This window comes from Molothrus aeneus, chromosome 9 (assembly GCF_037042795.1).
Source record: "Molothrus aeneus isolate 106 chromosome 9, BPBGC_Maene_1.0, whole genome shotgun sequence".
In the NCBI taxonomy this organism is placed as follows: domain Eukaryota; kingdom Metazoa; phylum Chordata; class Aves; order Passeriformes; family Icteridae; genus Molothrus; species Molothrus aeneus.
Genome location: NC_089654.1, coordinates 3389655 through 3406668, shown reverse-complemented (window position 1 = coordinate 3406668; position 17014 = coordinate 3389655). Strand labels below are relative to the sequence as shown.

At 41.4% G+C, this 17014-nt stretch overlaps 1 long non-coding RNA gene across 1 annotated transcript; it reads right to left on the bottom strand.

The window, feature by feature from the left end:
- Nucleotides 1-10100: 10100 nt before the first annotated feature.
- Nucleotides 10101-13029, bottom strand: LOC136559818 (uncharacterized). The gene is made up of 3 exons (XR_010784052.1): nt 12943-13029; nt 11018-11231; nt 10101-10203 (listed from the first exon to the last, which is right to left on the bottom strand). It is a non-coding gene; the product is annotated as an uncharacterized lncRNA (long non-coding RNA).
- Between the last annotated feature and the right edge of the window lie 3985 nt (nt 13030-17014).

Here is a 17014-nt window from a genome sequence, read left to right as displayed (position 1 = left end):
GCCTGCACACACCATCCCTGCCTGCACACACCATCCCTGCATGCACACCCCATCCCTGCCTGCACTCACAATCCCTGCCTACACTCACCATCCCTGCCTGCACACACCATCCCTGCCTGCACACACCATCCCTGCCTGCACACACCATCCCTGCCTGCACTCACCCATCCCTGCCTGCACTCACCATCCCTGCCTGCACACACCCATCCCTGCCTGCACACACAATCCCTGCCTGCACACACCATCCCTGCCTGCGCTCACCCCATCCCTGCCTGCACACCCCATCCCTGCCTGCACATCCCATCCCTGCCTGCACACACCCATCCCTGCCTGCACACACCCCATCCCTGCCTGCACACACCCATCCCTGCCTGCACTCACCCAGCCCTGCTTGCACTCACCATCCCTGCCTGCACACACCCATCCCTGCCTGCACACACCCATCCCTGCCTGCACTCACCCATCCCTGCCTGCACACACCCATCCCTGCCTGCACTCACCCATCCCTGCCTGCACACACCATCCCTGCCTGCACACCCTGCTGCAGCTCTGGGCTCTCTGCTCACCCATGGAATAGGGAAGGGAAGGGAAGGGAAGGGAAGGGAAGGGAAGGGAAGGGAAGGGAAGGGAAGGGAAGGGAAGGGAAGGGAAGGGAAGGGAAGGGAAGGGAAGGGAAGGGAAGGGAAGGGAAGGTTTATTTCAAGGTATAAGTGAAAATTAAACAGGGCTTGTTGCTATCTTTACAGTCTAGCAACAAGCTGCCTCCTCCCCAGAAGAGCAGTGTGGGACCTGAGTTACAAACCACTCATCTCGACTGGAGACACCATATTTAGAGCCATTTATACTCACAGCTTTATTTGATTACCATGGTCAATCGATCAGTACCTGTTTGTATCTCTGTGGAGTACAAAAGCCTGTCAGGAAGTAGACAGCACACTCATTTCACATCATTAAACACGCTCACCTGTGGTTTCTAGTCATGCTCAATTTTATTTTCAGTCATGTTGAATTTTATTACCCGATCTTTTTTTTTCTTATCAGCCAAGATGAAGATACTGTATTGTCAAGTGAGAGTCAATTTTCCAGAGAGAATTCCAGTTTTTCATTACATTTTAAGCATTCATGGATAGCTAAAAAACTAAATAGTTCAGCAAAAGACTGCAACATTTGAGCAAAGTATTTTGTGGAACTTAAAACTTAGGTGTTGAATGCTTATGTTGTTGTTTACAACAGTCCATCTGGTCAGTCCATGGTCATCATGGAACACCATGGCTGTGCACTCCCACCAGGGAAAGAAAACCTCTTAAGGAAATCAGTGGAGTTACAGCCTTACCAAATGCCTGAACCCACAGAAAAGAATGTGAACATAAACCATCCACAAAAAAACATACACGAAAGAATAATGTTTCTGTTGTCACCAAAACCCTGTTTTATATTCCTGGTCTAAGATAGATTTTTTCAAGAGCTGGAATTGTGCCCTACCACACTCCCCATTCCCTGAGTTCCCAGGTGGCACACTGGAGCAGGGACCGCTTTGCAATCCTACAAATGATATCCTGGTTATAAATAGCATTAATTAAAGAATCAGAGTCATGGCATGCAACCAAGCATCACTGATTACTCTGGTCCTGCATGGTCTGCTCAGAGCAAAAACTCCCCTGAATAATCTAGACTTCAAATACAACCTCTCTGAAGAAGTGCATTTAAAAAATCTCAGCAAGCTGACAGGGTTTATGGGAATAACAGCAGACATTTCTCTGCATGCAGATAATTCCAAAAAGTCTGTACTTAAAGAAAATAATGAGGAATGGCATCCCCCCCCCCTCCATTTTGCCTTCATTCTAACTCTCAATAGAGTTAGACTTAGACTGATGGTTCACTTCTATAAGTGGAGCTTTTCGAATTGCTGTGTTCTGCCCCAAATCCTGCAGGCAACCATTCCTGTTGGCAGATTTCCAGCAGCCCCCATGAAGGGAAGGGTCTGGGCTTTACCACTGACTGGTCACCAGCTGAAGCTTGGGCCATATGAATGGGGGCCCCTCTGACAGCCTTATTTAACACAAATGATTTTTATTCTGCATGCCTGGGTAAGCCATGGGCACATGCCTGCAAGATCAAGGCTTCAGTCATTAATAATTTGGGCAATCGCTTCACCTAAAGCCACACTCTGTCTGCACAGAAATCTTTCCGGGAAGCTGGTAAAAAGATTGATGAAAATTAAACATCTACTTAGTGAAGCTGAAGTAACCAATATATGATTAATACTTTCCAATTATATTTTAGTACAGTACATTGCTGAGTTTGTTATTACCTGCACTCTTAACACTCCATCTGCAGTGTTAAATCCATCTGTTGCTGAAAATATGACTATATCTTCAAGGGTTTCTGAATCATCACGCTGGTACCTTTTAACATAATTATAATGAAAAGTGATATTCATTATCCAGCGGAAATTAGAAACCTATAAATATGAGGGGAGGGGAGGGAGGGAAGAGCTGAGGTCCAGCATTGCCCACTATCTCAATTGATCATGTTGGCTTCTCTCACTTGAAGTATTGCTCTGGGCTCTGGATTTAGCACTGCCAGTCCCGCTGGTTTCACTGATGTTTTGTTAACACCTCTCATGGGGACCTGGTCTCTCAGTTTTATTCTGCCAGGTGGAGGTGGGCAAGAGAAGTGACTTCATGACTGGCATCCACATCAGGGTGTGGAGACAGCACAGACCAAAGGGTGTGTCCCATGGCCAAAGCTTCTGGTGGGGAGGGATGTCAAACCTTGGGAATTGCTCACTTGTCTAAGGAGGAATGGCTGTGCTGGACCCTTAGCACTGGGCTGTCACCTGCTGAAATGACAGGAGGAATGTTTTGGCCATTCCTACCTTTGAGAAGGATCTAAAGCAGAGGTTGCTATTTCTAAATACTCAGTTAAATTGTCAGAATAAATATATCATATTTTTGTGCATATATCTTAGATGTTAAAGAAACTCCCTCTTTAATACAGCAGCAGCTGGTTTAAATGTGCCTGCAGGTAACAGAAGGCAAAGCTTATGACACAGTCTTCCCTGAACTCCCTCCACTTCCGTCCTCGTCCTCTGCCCTGTTAGGATTTGTCCTCACAAAACCACAACTCTCCTTTTTAAACCATTAAAAGAAAATATGAATTTTCAGACACCATTACACAGTTATGGATAAGATATAAGCTTCACTTCCACCCAAATCCCACAGCAGAGGGTCCATTTTTGAAATTCTGGGTAGTAACCAACTATGGAGAATTTTACAGGAAGAACTCAAACTAACTTATTTTTAAAAGCCTGCAAACAAAACTCCTTCCACCTTGGCAAGTCCATGCAGATCAATGAAACTGGAGAGAGGAGGTTTATTAACTATAAAAACTTTCAGATCCTCATGGGAGGATGAAGCAGGGTTTTCCTTTGCTGCATCCAGGGGGGACCATTTCACCAGTGCACCTTCCCACAGTTTGGTCCTGGAAGGGGTTCTCTGGTGCTCAGCAGGTGTGCCTATGCTGTTGGAATAGGAGTAATCCTGTCACTTGGTGTGAGAGATGGACAAAACTTACAAGAAAAACAAGGGTACCTCTCTACCTAAGACTGTTGAGTTAGAAGTGAAGCTGCTGTGCCTTCTCAGCAAGAGAGGACAGAGATGCTTTCCTCTGTGCCATCAGAAACAGGGGATAAGTGGGGTATTACCCCACTGTGGTGGTTTTTGAGGCTCGTGGATTTCTGAAATCAAAATCAATCTTTCTCCTATCTGAAAGAAATCGACAGGGTTAATAGCTAGAGGCACACTGCTAAATGTGATTTTGAGAAAAACAAGAATAAGACAACGCAGTATTTCTACAGAAGAGAAAATGGGCTCAGAGTTTTAAAAATATCCTTCAGAAAAAAACATAGAAATTAAAACTACTGAGCTGACTGAAGAAGCTTCAGAATTGCTTTCCTCTCACCAAGCTTTTATTGCTATTCTTTGGAATATAATTGGTGATAATTTTCTACTTGGAGTCTGACACAAATCTTACAAGCTACTAAAGGTACTTGGAAAACAAAAGAATAGGTTGTTTTAGTTCTCTTCCTAAACAATTTGCTGTTGGAAACAATGAAGCCTCTTGAACGACTCCAAGACTTCAACTGCTTGTTTTAATTTCTCAAATAATCCTTTCCTTTGGTTGTATTTTCTTCACTGCAAGTAACTCTCGCTTCTTTTCTGCTTTCCCACTGTTCTGGGCAAATTGGTCTCAGGGCAGAGTTTAACCATTTAGCTGAAGAATATAGCCTTGAGCATTATAAGCTTTACACAGCACACTCAAAATTCACCCTCCACAAATATTCATTTAATACTGGCCAGAATTTTGCTGATCCCCTTAACCTACCTGGTATTTTAGTATTTGCTAGAACACTCAACAAATGGAATTATATTGATGCATAATTTGCATTTGTGGAGAAAATACTTGCCTGGCTCCTTTCAAGGAATGTAGGCACCTTGAATAAGCTTTATGTTCTGACTTTAGTGGGGGCTTGCTTACTCAATGGTACAATACAAATGCGTTCCAAAACTATAGGAAGAAGTAAGGCAATAAATGTGTGGAAGAATCTCCAGGGCTTATTATTCAGCAAAGGAATTGCCAAATCTGGATTTTTCAAGCCATGCCATTAAAAGATAGAAAGGTAGAAAACACTTAATTGAGTGAACTTTCCTGCCAGATGTGTCAAAGTGCTGGCAGGGAACAGAAACACCAGCAGTGGGTACTGCTCACCATTTTCATTTTTTATTGTGTGAAATCAGAGATGAGGTTTGACTGGTTTGGCACAGAAACTGCCAAGCTCTTACTCTACAGAGATTCAGGAGTGAGCACAGCTCCTGCTGTTTGTCATGGGGAACCCAGGAGCTCGTGCAGGTCTTTGAAATACGAGGCTCGTCCATTATCAAAAAAGAAAGTGACTCATGTTACTGGAAAGCACTGGAGTCCTCACTGGACAGATTTCAGTGAAACACTAAGAAAATCGCTAATTTTGGTCCATTTTTGCAAGAATCATGGATGAATTCTCCAACCTCTGTATGTGGAATGTTGTTTTCTGCAGTGAGGCTGCACTCCGCAACACTCAGAAATAGGATTGAGATGGTGATGCTAGGCTTCTGCCTTTTTTCTACTTTTGTGCTTATTTGTTGTATTTTAACTTAAAAATTTAGATTCCAATAAGCATGATTTGTTCTCATGCCTCTCCCAGCACCTTTTTATGAAAGCAGAGCTTTAAAAAAATGATAGTAATAATACTTGCAAATTATGTCAAAAGCTTTTCTTGTTTACCTGAAAGATGTCAGGTCTGAAACAGCAGGACTTGTTTTGTTTGGTTGGCTTTTAGGCTGCAAAAATTATCTTCTACACACTGTAAAAATTTGTAAAAGGGAAAAAGAAATGTTAGATCTTTTCCCTATCACCTTATAAAGTGTAATTCAGCTTGACAGTTTCGTATACACGGGAGAAGTGAGAGAAACAAAGCATTAACAGCGCACACGAGTTGATTGTCTGGAGATTTGGTCTCTGGAGAGCAGAGCTGACGCCTTGTGATGGTGCAAGTTTCTTTGACAACAAGTTGTGTGTAGTTCCAGGCTCCCTCTGGCTCATGTAACACAAGGGAACAGTCTAAAAGATGGCTGAAAAATGTGGAAATCCAGACTGATCCTACTCTACTGGTACCAGCTCAGCTCTCAGCTCATCAGTTCATAAAAATTCTCTTTCAAGCATTGTTTTTTTTTCCAGTGTCTTGACATTTCTATTAATTTTCTATATTTGCTAAAGTGTTGCAAGGAATGAATTGAAACAGCATACTTAAAGAAAAGAAAAGAAGAAAAATAAAATTTCAATTGGTCTTTTTGCTTTTGCTTTCACCTGTTTTAATACTGGTGGAAATCCAGAGCAAGTCTTGATTTTAATCAAATCATTTGTGTAAAACAGAAGCATTGTGCTATTACAGACGAACAGATTCAACCTTCTCATTCCTGCACAATTTCCTATTATGCAATATTTCTCTGCATGGCTTTCAAATATTTTGAATGCTATGTCATTAAAAAAGAAAAAGCCATACTTACATGAGCATCAAAGATTAGGCAGCTCTTGACTATCAGATAAAATGAATTTAAGTGAGTCATGAAAAGACCTCTTCAAAATGGTGATGGTAGACAAGGCTGTAGAAAAGATTGCTTTGCAAGCATATTGACACAGGGATATCTTAAAAATACAAGGTCCATCACAGATCCTTTTAGGCACTCTTCTGCTGTTTTTCTTTTCTCCTTTTACTCCTGTATTAATTCAAGCCACAGATAACCCCATCCATCACACCTGGGGACCAAGAGCAGTTATGCATTTTCAGCCATGTGGACAGCTCAGTCCTGCACTCCCAAACATTTGTCAATGAATCACAGAATCACTGCAGCTGGAAAAGGTGTTTAAGATCAAGTCCAACCATGAGCCCAGCACTGCCAAGCCCAGCACTACTCACTCCGTCACAGAGCAGTACCAGGGGAGCTCCCCAGGTTGCAGCACCTACTTGGCCCATCTATAGTGGATTCCTTGATAACCTCCAGCACTCCTTGGCTCGGTTGCTTCAGTGAGAATATAATAATCACTTAATTAAACCCACAAATAAAACATCAATATAGGTATTTCAGGAAGAGCCATCCTCCCTTTAGCAGCTTGAGGGTGACATTGCTCACCAGGTTGTCATCTGTTGGTGGGATGGCAATGGGACACCATTGCCTGAGGGAAGCCAGTGCCTAATGCTTTGCCTTCCATCAAATACTCTTAAAGCAGCCCAGTCCTTGGCTGTGTCTCTCTCATCGTGCTGGAAATAGGCAACTGCATCCTCAATGTTTTCAAACTCGAAGCTTTTGCCTCCTGTTATATAAATGCAGAAAGAAAGTTACCATGTGCTCTTTCTATCAACACAAATTACCAATAACATTTTCAAATTTAAGTAGATGAGACACACGTCTTCTGTTCCCTGTGTAAAGGCTGGATCCACTTAAAACCAACAGGAGCCTTTTCATTCACTTCAGTGAACTTTAGATCACGTTCCAAAGAAGTGACATGATTATTTTTTCACCCTCAAATATACATTGGGCTGTTCTTAGTAACAAGCCTGAACTCTGCAGACTCTCACTGCAGAAATTTCAAAAGATGTGAAAATCTTATGTTTCTTTCAGAAGAATTTTTATTAATTTTTCTGAGACACATGCAAAAAAGTCTAACTTTGCCCAGGCAGATTATGGGGGTAGGTTTAACAAGAAAAAGTGTGCTTATATTCTGTAGGTGTTGCATTGCATCCCATAGCTGAACTCAGATCTGACACAGCACCTCACACTATGATCCATCTGAGGACCTTCCTTCACCAGGAGCTGGACAGCACTCAAGTAATCATGGGCAGAAATCTGTAAAGGATCAAAGAATCACAGAATCATCAAGGCTGGAAAAGACTCCAAGGTCATCAAGTCCAACCATCAGCCAAGTACCACCTTGTCAGCTAAACCATACCATGAATTGCTATGAATTGTCTCTTGTTTTTTGAACACTTCTGCTTTTAGATGGTGACCCCACCACTTCCCTGGGGAGCCTGTTCCAATGTTTAACCACTCTTTCAGTGAAGAAATTTTTGCAAATACCCAATCTAAACTCTCCTCTGGCACAACTGGAGCCCATTCCCTCTTGTCCTGTGTATCCTAGGGCACTACTCCCAGCCCAGCCCTATGACACAGGTGCATATAAAAACTGAAGGCTGATAAAAAAGCATTTGCATTGCTCTTCACAAAGAGCCACACAGTAAAATCCAAGATGTCAAATCCTCTCTTGCATCCACTTTAAGTGATTCATTTGGGGAAGGGAGGTTTTATAATGTTTATTTGCGCCTGGAGGAACTATCCTGTTAGCACACCAATAAATGTTGAGTGTAATACCACAACACTTTCCTATTTTTCAATACCAAGGGAATTCTCACAGTGTTGTGTCTGCAGCAGGCAAGGAAAAGCAACAGCTTTCCCCCCTGAGCCAGCCTGCCTGCCGTGTGCCAGGTCTGCATGAGCCCAGGGTCCTTCCAGAACAATATGTTAACCAGGAAATTGGAACTTTGGAGTAGAAACTTAATCCAAAATCAGAAAGAAACATGAAAATGTGTACAAACAGTTCTCCAACTGGTGTATTTAAAAACACACTTCTGGTTTTTTTCCTTTTTTTTTTAGTTTTTCATTTCTGCATTTTTAATCCCCCTTATTGTGAGCAGGAAAAGGTGCAAGATTAGGGTAACAGTAAAAGAGAGGAAAATTTCCAAAAACTGATAGGCAGAAAAGAATTTAATTATTACCCTTCTTTCTCCACCCAAAACCTTCTCGAAATACATTCCCAATTAAAATTTAAGCAGAGGGTATATATAATGACCAAAAATACACTTTAAAAAATACTGTTTTGTGTAGCACTACCTTTGGAGTACTCTTAGCAGAATAGATTTTATGTAAAACATTCATTCTCAGCAAAAGTTTGTAGGAGAAGCATGTGTACGTGAAATATCCACAGGATTTGTTTGATCCCAACACCAGAAAAATTGTCATTTTGTCACAGAATCACTGCCCAGCCACATTCTTTCAGACTATACAAGCAGGCTAAAAGACCTCAAGATCACAGTGCATCCTTCTGTTCTCACTCTGGGAGCTAAAATTCTCTTCACTTGTGAAAATGTTGCAAGATTTTTATTTTGCAAGTCATCAAAGAGCACGGAGTATCTTAAAATAAAAGCCACCAAAAAAAAAGTCCAGAAAAGGTTCTGCACATACAAGAGTCTCCAGACTTGAATTTTCCATATCCTAAAATTTATTTGTGTGTCTAAATTCCTTTTTGCTTAGAGGAGCTAAATGCAAAAAGACTTGGAAGGATGGGCCTTTAAGTGAGAGCTGTAACCTCAGTGCTGCAACTGGACAGAGCAGTAACACAGCAGGGACAAGTGGGAACAAGCCAGGCACACTGTCATTTACCTCCAGAAATTCCAGGCATTTCAACACTTAAAACCCCGTGACCTGTAAAATGTTTGTCTTATCTAACCCTCAGAAGCCTTTAGAGTTTCTCCTTCAGCAGTCAGAAGGTTTGGCTATTGCTCAGCAAACAAAAGTACATCTCATTTGCAGTGAGATAACTCCAACAAGCAGAATTAGTACTAACAGAGAAGAACCAAGTCCAAGGTATATTTTTGAAACACTCATCAGACTTCAAAGAGTCACAACTCCAGTGTCCCAAATGTACCTGCAGATGCATTAACATGCACACAAAAGCACTGTGAGCTCGCACAGTGAAGCAAGACCATATATAACCCTTCAACCCATGTTTCACCCAATCTTGGGAGCTTTGGCCTCCACACTTCCTTTGAAAAATGGGCTGCAACAGGAGAACTGCTCATGAGCACATTATCAGTTGCTTGAAACTCAGCCTAGCAAAACAAGCAAAACAAACACTCCCTGAAAGATTAATGCAGCATTTTCTGACTGGCAAGCTTGCTTTGGATGTAGTACAGCAGTGCTGACTGCAGACAGCCAGGCTCCATTACTTCATAGACCTGTCTCGCAGCAGGAGACACATCGGGTGGCAGGTACCAATTCTCAGATCACAGAGGTCCTGCCGAGTGAGGGATGTCATGGGCTGTGCACAGCCCTCCAAACGGGTGAGCCACCCCTGCAGCAGGGGGTTAGCAATGTGCAATGTTACTTTTTCCCTTTGCTGTTTCTGCATCTTCAGCATCTTGGGCCACGGCCATCAGTGTGCAAGGGTGAGCTGCTGAGCTTCTGAGATGAACATAGATGCAAAGGCAGCTTCACATTGTGTTTGTAATATCTCCCTTTAGCAGGACATAAGTCCAAACATTTTCTGTTTAAAAATAAGAAAGCCCAGTGAATCTCTGTACTCACATTAGCAAGGGCGAGGGAATTCCCAAAGGCAGGCGGGTGCACATGCGTGGGTGTGTGTATATATAGACATCAAGCAACTCCTTGGATGCATCAACAAGTTACTGGGATAATGCTAGAGAATTAACAGTTAAACACAGCAATTACCTTCTAAGCTTTGCCTCAGACAGTCAATAATCTTGTCCCAGTTAATGCAGCTGGCAAAATTCCCATTTGAAAGGGCAGGATTCTCCAGCAGACTCTTGAACAACTGCACAAACAAAGGTGATACATAGGTTAGCATATATGCATTGAGCAATCCAGTCATGGATTTCCCAGATTTTAGCACTTGTTTTTTATTAGTTATGTCAGCTAAGTGTAGGAAGGCATGGCATGGATGATAAGCCCTGGAAAACTTCAAAAGTCCAGTTTGTGTTCTTTAATCTGGACAACTGGAATTCTGCATGGGAATGATGCATACACTCTCCACAGGGGGAAAAACCCATAAAGTTTTCAAATTCACAAAAGTGACTCTGTGAGTAATTGTGGCCATGGCTACTTCTGATCAAGTCCCAGACAAAAAGCCCCATTATCAAGCTACCCCTTGTTTACTTTTTATAAATAAAATTAATTCAATTCAGACAGGTAATCACAGGCATATTTTTAGCTAAAAATGGACAGGGATTTTGATAGAGCACTATTTCCTTCCTTTATTATTTAGTCATGACGAGGCATTGACAAGACACTGAAAAGATTCATGACAAGATCACAGAAAGTTATTAGGTGTCCAGGTACCAGAAAGCCACAACTTTATTTTCTTTCAAGATCCATTAAACTCTTCCACATCAGTTTTTCTTTTGTTTTACCACTATTGTTTAAACACACCTTCAAGATGCAAACCAAAGCTAGATAAGTTGCAAGCTAAGACAAATCCTTGTTAAAAATCTAGGCAACACTTCTACAACAAACACTTTTAAGTCCAAAAATAAGCTTATCCCAACAGTGTTTGTATTCAAATCTTTCCTTCTAGTTGAATTTTTTTCAGGTATTCAGGTAGATGCCCCTTCTCCTAGCCACTACTTGACCTGAAGCAGGGAGCAGTGTCTCCAGAGCCATGCTCCATGCAGGCAGACTGTACAGGAAACGAAGGCTGGGATTCTTCTGCCTGCTCTGTCAGATGTGCCAAGCAATTCGTGGAATTCCAGAGGCATTTGCCCAACAGGAGGAACACTTGACTCCAGCTTCCTGGTCTGTATATGAGGAACAAGTATTTCTATGATAGTCTCCAGTTCAGCAGACCTGAAAGCAGAGGATTTATTACACACGAGATCAAGAAGCCTCTCCTTTGATCATTTATACAGTGAATGAAGGCATTCAGAGCCCAGCTCCAGCACAGTCTGAAATATTCCTGGACACAGCCAAGAACAATAACTAAGCATTGGTTGGAGAGCAGATCCTTTGCTGGGGGACATCACACAGCAACTTGGTTGTTTTTGGTGGGGAAACAACAGTTTACACAAGCTAAAAATGTAATCTTTTTGCACATGGAGTTCTTCTTTGTAAACCATGCTTTGATACACATCTGGAAGCCAGATAATAAACACTTCAGATGAATCATTGGAAGGTTTAGAGAGCTTTATTTGCTCTCTCAGACTTTCAGTTGAAGAGCAGAGGCCAGAAGTCAGCAATGATTACACCTCAGTAGCAACTAACCATTATAAATATCAAAGTTGCACTCATTTGGACAATTTCTGGGAGCTTTCTGTTCTGTTTCTGAAGAGCTCTCTTCAGACCTCTGCATCTTTTATTCTGTGGTACTTAGATACTTACACCCCATGCTTGAGGAGGGCTGGATAGCCCCCTGAGCCTTGAAACATCTAAAAAGAACTGCCAGAGCATTTCTTTCTCCCGTAAATCAAACAGCTCCATGATGCCCACAGCAAGTTTTCCCCATTACTCAATCCCTTATTCAGCCATGGCCTGTTCCAGAACTGGAACAGCACCTGTGAGTTATTGTCACCTTGGAAAGAATCATTCACACAACCCAAGCAGTTGGGATTTTAAGGTGTAGGGAAGTCCCAGTCCGCTGGAGCTACCCAAGGAGATCAATATTTGTCAAGAAGTTTTCTTTGACACGTGGCTGAGGTGTAGTTCTGAAGTGATCTTCTCTTAAGAGTTACCAAAGCTCTTAATTAACAACTAAGATCTTTCAGAAGGACATAAAAAATGAGGTGGTGGACATCTTCCAGCAGGGATGAAAACCCTAGGTGACAAATCCAACCCTTCCAACAGCTTTGGAAAACCCTAGGTAGCAAAAAATGCAAGGACAGTAATCACTCCCAACTCAGTATTGAAACACAAAAGAGGGCACTCCCTTAAAATTTGAGTCACATTATCAAAACTGAGTTCCCACCTCTAAGTTCTCAGACTCACACTGTTTTATTCCAAAAACTGGTCAGGCATTGTCAGTATTCTTAACTTCTTAGGAGCAATCAAAATCCTTGTTAAAATAAATGGTACTAACAAACTAATAAAGAGAAAAAAATCATTATTTTATCAGCCAAATCCAACAGTGTTGTCTCAGGAGGCACCTGAAATTTTGCTTACATAAGTACTGTAGGCTTGAGCTCATGCTAAGACAATCTCAACAACATTTTCAGCTTTAGTAGAATAACTTTCATGTTATAACTTCAGTCATTAAGACAGCAAAAATTTAAGATAGGAAATAAAGAGGAAAAAATTGTCTTTGCACAAGTTATTCTATGAAGGACTGGAATATTAATGTTATTGGGTACATGAAACCCTGTGCAACCATGGAAACCATGGCATTGGATCCATTCAGCCTCCAAAGCTGAGCTGGGGCCTATGGTTGCTATGAGAGGATATAGCACATACCTCTCAGCAGTTCTGCTAAGAAAGTTCTATTGTGTGTTTGTCTACACTTCATCTCAGCATAAAGCTATTTGTGGAACCGAGGTTAAGGAGAGGGTTCTGAAATCTGAAAACATACCTTACAGATTAATTTAGGAAATCAGTTGCTCTTTCACAACACTTTGGAGCTTATTTGTGACAATTTAACTGATATCTTCCCTTGTTCTGAAAAGATAAAAAAAGGATATAGTGAATTTGACTTGGAGAAGTTAGGGATTAATTTATATTCCAGGAGCATATACGTATCCTTTTCAAGCTTATCCTCAGCCCAGACATCCTACAGACAGCCTGCAGGAGTTGGTATAGAAACATGCTGCTGGCTTATGGGTTTTTTTAAATTTAATTGCAAAATTTTAAGGAAAAATATAAATGTTGATATTTTGAAACACAATAAACTCAAAACTGTAGCTATTATTTAATCAATTATCTTTTCTAATTGTAAGAGCAATTACACTAGGAACAATAACATGACAAATAAAACCATCTTCATGTACAATAATAAAGCCTAAAAATCAAACAGTAGTTTTCTAAAAGGTTTATGAACTTTCAATTCAGGGAATGATATCTGTAGCAGGGTGGGGTGGGAGAAAACTTTCCCTGTGAAAAGCATGGAACTCACCTAAATCAACAGCACACTTTTGTGTCATTTAAAACCACTTTTCCTACCTTGCAGGACCTGCTCCCTCTAGGAAGATTGAGCCGTAGCTTGGTCTCCGTAGCGTTCACCATCTGTCCCCTCTCCGAGCTGATGCCTCTGCTCCCCAAGATAAATTTTGCTGCTTCTACATATGCAGGATGCACCAGAAATACCAGAATATCCAACCTGAGAAAACTGAGCAGAACTTCGATCTTCTGAGTCCAGGTGCCTTCTTTAGTGTGGTTGAAGTGTTCAGCGGATGACAGTGCTCGTTCCTGGGAGTAGCAGCCAGGAGCAGCCTTTCTGCTCAAGAAAGGCTTGGAATTGCTTTCAGCTTTACCTCTGTCAGAAGGAGTTTTGATTCCTATTTCATTTTAAAGTCTATTAAAAAGCCGCCCAGTTTCCTCCGAGCTGTTGTGGGTGCATCTCGCTTGGTGTCACTCGGCAGCCCGGTGGCCATGGCTGAGCAGCTGGCAGGAGTTGCGGGTGTTGGATGGGTGGAGGTCAGTAGTTCACCTGAGGAGTGTTCAGCAGATGGAGATGGCTCCCCTGACACTCTGACAGGCTGGGGAACACCCTCCAGAGAAATACTCAACAATAACATTAGAGCAGGCAGAAACTGTTCACCTGAAGGTGTTCAAAACCATACACTCAGCACCAAAAATGCTCATTTGGTTGTGGCAGTAACCAAAAATTACAGAACATTATAAATTCTTGACTTACATAGCAGATGACAGAGCGCTCTTCTTCTCTTGCTTTTGTTTAGTGGATCATTATTTTGGAAGACCCAACTCCAAGGGCAGTTTCCTGCTCTATGCAAGACTTGTGTCCTGCACAAGAAGCCAAAGTGGTTCAAATCTCCTTTGCACCAGAAAGGGCAAGGCTGGTTAACAGGGAGTGGTGCCACATCCATGGAGGATGTCACATCTCCTTGGGAAAATGTTCTCTAAAATTCCTCAGGGCCTCCTTTTCGTGTATGATTTTCCAAATGTGATTGTAACACCTGCATCCTACTCCTGCATCACACTTTGCTCTTACCAAGCAAAATAGGTGCTTAAATGCTTTCATAAAAGTGCTTTTGGAAAAATCTATGTGAGAAATACCAGGCAAATGCTCAACTCCTGATTTACAAATGGTAGCAAATCCCTCAGCCTGAGCCTTTGTCATTGATTTACAAAATAAACATTCTTAGGAAGAGCAGAAGCTGTGAATGGGCTGGAGGCAGCAGGGAAGATGTCAGGGTTGGTGCCCTGGTTCAAACACCAGTACAGTCATGAACCACTGAAGGACCAAGGGCCCTGTTTTGGGCACATATCTGTTGTTATCTCCAAGGATCCAGATTAAAGGGCTGCCAGGAATTATGAATCCAGACATCCACTAGTGGTTTATGAGATATCTTATGCACACGAGAACCCTCACTTTAAGCCAAGCACAGAAGCAGAGAGGTGTCTTGTGGATGGCAAGGAGCACCAAGGATCACTCTGCTCATTCAGGATCAGCCTTATTTCAGACACAGCTCCGAAGCTTCTGTTTGCAGCACGTTTGCAGCTATAACCTTAAAGTTTCAGAGTGTGAATTACTGTGGTGACATGATGAGGCAGAGAGAAATGGCACTGACCTGCAAGCTACTGTTTGGAAGTGTGTTAACCCATTCCTACCCATAGCCATCAGCATTTCTCATGGCTGAAAGCACATTGTACAGGTGAGTGGGTGCCCTGATTGAAGTAACTCTTTGGAATTTGGGCCCATTGAGACAAACAAGGAGAAATATTTTAAAGGAGTAAAATCAGGAACATAAAATTTAAACCAAGGGCTATTTTTAATATTCAAGTAGCTGTAGTAATAGAGCCTTTCTCTTACTTTCTACCCAAACCATGTTTCACACAAAACTGAGTAGCTCTCAAAAACTGCACTCATCTATCAATAAATTGAGAAAGAAGCTGCCATGTTTAGAGAAAGCACAAAGCTTAGGACTTCTACATTAGTGATTAAGCAATATCAGAATCTCTCTTGACATTCTGATTTACTCACTAAAATTCAGCAGACTTCCTCACAGCAGGAAGTAAATCTCCATTCTGGATGGCAAGATCTCCACTCTGCTGAAGTCAAAGTAACTTTTCCCAATGAGATAAAAACTTAAAGATGATTTAATCTACTCCTAGCATTAGGCTTTTGCATCTAGCTGGGATTAGGCCATGCTTTTTTATTTTAATGTCTAAGTTCTAACACTCTTGGAAGTCATGCATGTTCCAAACTCCCAATCAGTGTGTAGGGATGGCAATTGTGATATCTGGCCTAGGTTCAGGTATTCCAAACTCTTATCTCTACTGTGCCCTATACATGTCCTTAGGCCCTCAAAACTACGTAGGCAATATGGAATATTAGTGAAAGTAACTTAGAATTTAGGCCAACACAATCTTGGCCTATGTCACATCTTATAAATGTGATATATTTACATGTGATAGTTTGATGTAATATATAAAACACATAAGCTCTTACTGTATTCAATAAATGCTGAGAGCTAGCAATATCAGGATAGATTTATGATTTCCCCCATCCATTGTTTTACCAGCGATAATCAAAAAAGACTACTTGATCTAGACCATTTAGCTGACTTTTTTGTCATTTTGTAGTTAATGTATATTTTAGTGTATTTTCCCTTACTTTTAACAAACTTGCATAGGTGCAGGCTCACACACAAATCAAAAAGTTGCCTGAGTATTTATTGCATCTTTTTAGGAACATGTTAGTATATCTCTATTCTGGAAAACATTTCACAGTTCAGTGATGGAAAATAGTTTGCACTTCATTTGTGCATGTACTAATTTTAGATTAAGCAGGACCACATAAATCCTGCTGAAAAATGATGCAATTAAGCCAGACCTATTTGTAAAAAGGACAACATGTGGCTGTAATTATAATGGCAAAGCATTTGGTAACACATTGACTTATTAGCGTGCTAAGAGGAGTTTTTGCAACATGCTGAGTAAGTCTTTACAGGAATAAATCTTAATATTCCCCCTAAAGCCATTAAAAACCATCCTCTGTTGCATTTCTGATCAACTTCCAGGGTGATTTGCTTTTCCAAAATGGTCACTTTTGTTCTAAGAGTTGCCATCAGTGTGTGCTGTGCCTACTGCTATGGTGGGAGTAGCTGTAGTTGCTCCATTTGATTTTTTTCAGAGCAAAACTCTTGCCCAAAATTGACTGGATGACTGGCACAAGCACTAAAGCTCTCAAGTCTATCTATTTAGGTGACCAATAATCTGTAAAGATTTATAGAGCTCATACTTCATGATGCTGTTGCAGTTTAAATGAGGATTTTGATTTCTCAGCACATTTCTAAAACCTTGGCAGCCCCCGAGAGCCATTGGTGCCTTTACCAACACAACCTGTGGTAAAAACTGACAATACACTCCTTGTCCTTATCTATGACCACAAAGACTGTGTCCACTATGATGCCAAGGAAGTGAACAAGCTAAGTTTAAGACCATTTTTAGTTATTTAGAGCCAA